We start from the raw sequence: 5555 nt of genomic DNA on the forward strand, positions 1-5555 counted from the left end.
ATGATGATCTAATGAACAATTAATATATATATTATGAATTCCATTTTCTATCTGTTTTGGTATACTATTTTGAATCTAGTTGTTATCATCCACATATACAGAATGGAAAGCGTATATACACACATTGAAACAGAACATATAAGAATGGAAAACAGAGTACACACATTGAAACAGAGCAATAAACAGAGCAATACTATGATTCCTGTGAATACAAAGCTATCCACGTCAAAACAACTTTTCAAAATAAAACGCGTCCATGAGACCATGACCAGCAGCCCTTGCCTAGGGTAGCTCTTGGCTCTGCCTGAACTCGTGCAGGCATTCTTCCAAGCGGTCGACACGCTCGCGGTACATCTGGAGCGCGATCTCGAGCTCCAAGTTGGCTATTTCATCAGAGATCACCAGCTCGAGGATGCGACGGCCATGTTCCTCTACTGTGCCTAGGTGGACACCTGGACCAAGGAGGCGGTCGAGCCTACGGACTAGCGCGTTGGCATCTAGCGGGCCGCGGACAAGGCGAACGGCGGCAGCCATGCGAACGGCACGGCGGGCGTCGGGTGCAAGTACGGCATGGCTGGCATCTGGTGCAAGTACAGCGTTGAGGGCCTCTGCCCACTCCTAGCGAGGAATGGGGGTACTGACGGGACGTGTACCCAGCTGCGATGCCGTGTCGACAGCAGGCAAGCACCGATGGATCCGCTCTTCCTATGCGGCGCGCCGCGCCTCTCGCTCTGCGGCGCTCCAACGGTCTCGCGCCTGGGGGGGTAGGCGCGCCCCCCTACCTCGTGCCCTCCTGGTTGATGTCTTGACGTAGGGTCCAAGTCCTCTGGATCACGTTCGTTCCGAAAATCATGTTCCCGAAGGTTTCATTCTGTTTGGACTCCGTTTGATATTCTTTTTCTGCGGAACTCTGAAATAGGCAAAAAAACAGCAATTCTGGGCTGGGCCTCCGGTTAATAGGTTAGTCCCAAAAATAATATAAAAGGGTATAATAAAGCCCATTAATGTACAAAATAGAATATAATATAGCATGGAACAATCAACAATTATAGATACGTTGGAGACGTATCAAGCATCCCCAAGCTTAATTCCTGCTCATCCTCGAGTAGGTAAATGATAAAAATAGAATTTTTGATGTGGAATGCTACTTGGCATAATTTCAATGTAATTCTTCTTAATTGTGGTATGAATATTCAGATCCAAAAGATTCAAGATAAAAGTTCATATTGACATAAAAGTAATAATACTTCAAGCATACTAACTAAGCAATTATGTCCTCAAAAAATAACATGGCCAAAGAAAGTTCATCCCTACAAAAATCATATAGTTTAGTCATGCTCCCTTTTCATCACACAAGAATGCTCTCATCATGCACAACCCCGATGACAAGCCAAGCAATTGTTTCATACTTTAGTAATCTCAAACTTTTTCAACCTTCACGCAATACATGAGCGTGAGCCATGGATATAGCACTATGGGTGGAATAGAATATAATGATGGGGGTTATGTGGAGAAGACAAAAAAGGAGAAAGTCTTGCATCAATGCGGCTAATCAATGAGCTATGGAGATGCCCATCAATTGATGTTAATGCAAGGAGTAGGGATTGCCATGCAACGGATGCACTAGAGCTATAAATGTATGAAAGCTCAACAAAAGAAACAAAGTGGTTGTGCATCCAACTTGCTTGCTCACGAAGACCTAGGGCATTTGAGGAAGCCCATTGTTGGAATATACAAGCCAAGTTCTATAATGAAAAATTCCCACTAGTATATGAAAGTGACAAAACAAGAGACTCTCTATCATGAAGATTATAGTGCTACTTTGAAGCACAAGTGTGGTAAAAGGATAGTAACATTGTCCCTTCTCTCTTTTTCTCTCATTTTTTTTGGGCCTTCTTTTTTTATGGCCTTTCTCCCCTTTTTTTATTTTTTTTCCCTCACTTGGGACAATGCTCTAAAAATGATGATCATCACACTTCTATTTATTTACAACTCGATACTAGAACAAAGTATGACTCTATATGAATGCCTCCGGCAGTGTACCGGGATATCCAATGAATCAAGAGTGACATGTATGAAAGAATTATGAATGGTGGCTTTGCCACAAATACTATGTCAACTACATGATCATGCAAAGCAATATGACAATGATGAACATGTCATGATAAACGGAATGGTGGAAAGTTGCATGGCAATATATCTCGGAATGGCTATCGAAATGCCATAATAGGTAGGTATGGTGGCTGTTTTGAGGAAGATATAAGGAGGTTTATGTGTGAAAGAGCGTATCATATCATGGGGTTTGGATGCACCGGCGAAGTTTGCACCAACTCTCAATGTGAGAAAGGGCAATGCACGGTACCGAAGAGGCTAGCAATGATGGAAAGGTGAGAGTGCGTATAATCCATGGACTCAACATTAGTCATAAAGAACTCACATACTTATTGCAAAAATCTACAAGTCGTCAAAAACCAAGCACTACGCGCATGCTCCTAGGGGGATAGATTGGTAGGAAAAGACCATCGCTCGTCCCCGACCGCCACTCATAAGGAGGACAATCAAAGAACACCTCATGTTTCAAATTTGTTACATAACGTTTACCATACGTGCATGCTACGGGACTTGCAAACTTCAACACAAGTATTTCTCAAATTCACAACTACTCAACTAGCACAACTTTAATATCACTACCTCCATATCTCAAAACAATCATCAAGCATCAAACTTCTCTTAGTATTCAACACACTCATAAGAAAGTTTTTTACTAATCTTGAATACCTAGCATATTAGGATTAAGCAAATTACCATGCTGCTTAAGACTCTCAAAATAATATAAGTGAAGCATGAGAGACAATAGTTTCTATAAAACAAATCCACCACCGTGCTCTAAAAGATATAAGTGAAGCACTAGAGCAAAAACTATATATAGCTCAAAAGATATAAGTGAAGCACATAGAGTATTCTAATCAATTCCGAATCATGTGTGTCTCTCATAAAAAGGTGTGTACAGCAAATATGATTGTGGTAAACTAACAAACAAAGACTCAAATAATACAAGACGCTCCAAGCAAAACACATATCATGTGGTGAATAAAAATATAGCTCCAAGTAAGTTACCGATGGAAGTAGACAAAAGAGGGGATGCCTTCCGGGGCATCCCCAAGCTTTGGATTTTTGGTGTCCTTATATTATCTTGGGGTGCCATGGGCATCCCCAAGCTTAGACTCTTGCCACTCCTTGTTCCATAATCCATCAAATCTTTTACCCAAAACTTGAAAACTTCACAACACAAAACTTAACAGAAAATCTCGTGAGCTCCGTTAGCGAAAGAAAACAAAACACCACTTCAAGGTACTGTAATGAACTCATTCTTTATTTATATTGGTTTTAAACCTACTGTATTCCAACTTCTCTATGGTTTATAAACTATTTTACTGGCCATAGATTCATCAAAATAAGCAAACAACACACGAAAAACAGAATCTGTCAAAAACAGAATAGTCTGTAGTAATCTGTAACTAATGCAAACTTCTGTAACTCCAAACATTCAGCCAAAATAGGAAGTCCTAGAAAATCTGTTTATTGATCAGTAGCAATTGGAATCAATATTTTATCACGTTCTTGTGATTTTTAACAATTATTTTCGTGAACAGAAAGTTTCTGGAATTTTCCGCAAGATCAAATAACTATCATCCAAGATCCTATAGGTTTAACTTGGCACAAACACTAATTAAAACATAAAAACACATATAACCAGAGGCTAGATCAAATATTTATTCCTCAACAGAAGCAAAAAGCAAAAAACTAAAAATAAAATTGGGTTGCCTCCCAACAAGCGCTATCGTTTAACGCCCCTAGCTAGGCATAAAAGCAAGGATAGATCTAGGTATTGCCATCTTTGGTCGGCAATCCATAAGTGGCTCTCATAATAGATTCATAAGGTAATTTTATTTTCTTTCTAGGGAAGTGTTCCATGCTTTTCCTTAACGGAAATTGGAATCTAATATTCCCTTTCTTCATATCAATAATTGCACCAATCGTTCTAAGGAAAGGTTTACCAAGAATAATAGGACATGAAGGATTGCAATCTATATCAAGGACAATAAAATCTACGGGCACATAATTCCTATTTGCAATAATAAGAACATCATTAATTCTTCCCATAGGTTTCTTAAGAGTGGAATCCGCAAGGTGCAAGTTTAGAGAACAATCATCAAAATCACGAAAACCTAACAAATGACACAAAGTCTTTGGAATCATGGAAACACTAGCACCCAAATCACACAAAGCATAGCATTCATGATATTTAATTTTAATTTTAATAGTAGGTTCCCACTCATCATAAAGTTTTCTAGGGATAGAAACTTCCAACTCAAGTTTTTCTTCATAAGATTGCATTAAAGCATCAACGATATGTTTAGTAAAAGCTTTGTGTTGAGTGTAAGCATGTGGAGAATTTAGCACGGCTTGCAACAAGGAAATACAATCTATCAAAGAGCAATTATCATAATTAAATTCCTTGAAATCCAAAATAGTGGGTTCATTAATATCTAGAGTTTTGATGTCTTCAATCCCACTTTTACCAATTTTTGCATCAAGATCAAAAACTCAGAATTTTTGGAATGCCTTCTAGGTAAAGGTGGATCATATTCAGTCCCATCATTATCAAGATTCATATTGCTAAACAAAGATTTAATAGGGGACACATCAATAACTTTTAGATCTTCATCTTTATTTTCATAGAAATTATAAGAACACACTTTCACAAAGCAATCTTTGTTAGCTCGCATCCTAGCGGTTCTTTCTTTGCACTCATCAATGGAAATTCTCATGGCTTTGAGAGACTCATTGATATCATGCTTAGGAGGAATAGATCTAAGTTTCAAACAATCAACATCAAGGGAAATTCTATCAACGTTCCTAGCCAATTCATCAACTTTAAGCAATTTTTCTTCAAGCAAAGCATTGAAATTCTTTTGCGAATTCATAAATTCATTAACACTAATCTCAAATTCGGAAGGCATCTTATTAAAATTTCCATAAGAATTGTTGTAGGAATTACCATAATTATTAGAGGAATTACTAGGGTACGGCCTAGGATTAAAGTTTCCTCTATACGCGTTGTTAACAAAATTATTCCTACCAACAAAATTCACATCCATAGATTCATTATTATTCTCAATAAAAGTAGACAAAGGCATATCATTAGGATCAGAAGAGACACTTTTATTAGCAATAATTTCATAAGTTCATCCATCTTTCCACTCAAAACATTAATTTCTTCTATCGCATGCACTTTTTTATTAGTAGATCTTTCGGTGTGCCATTGAGAATAATTAACCATAATATTATCTAGGAATTTAGTAGCTTCTCCTAATGTGATTTCCATAAAAGTGCCTCCCGCGGCCGAATCTAAAAGATTTCTAGAAGCAAAATTCAATCCGGCATAAAAAATTTGTATAATCATCCATAAATTCAAACCATGAGTAGGGCAATTACGTATCATTAATTTCATCCTCTCCCAAGCTTGTGTAACATGTTCATGATCAAGTTGC

This window comes from Triticum aestivum, chromosome 3D, assembly GCF_018294505.1.
Source record: "Triticum aestivum cultivar Chinese Spring chromosome 3D, IWGSC CS RefSeq v2.1, whole genome shotgun sequence".
In the NCBI taxonomy this organism is placed as follows: Eukaryota; Viridiplantae; Streptophyta; class Magnoliopsida; order Poales; family Poaceae; genus Triticum; species Triticum aestivum.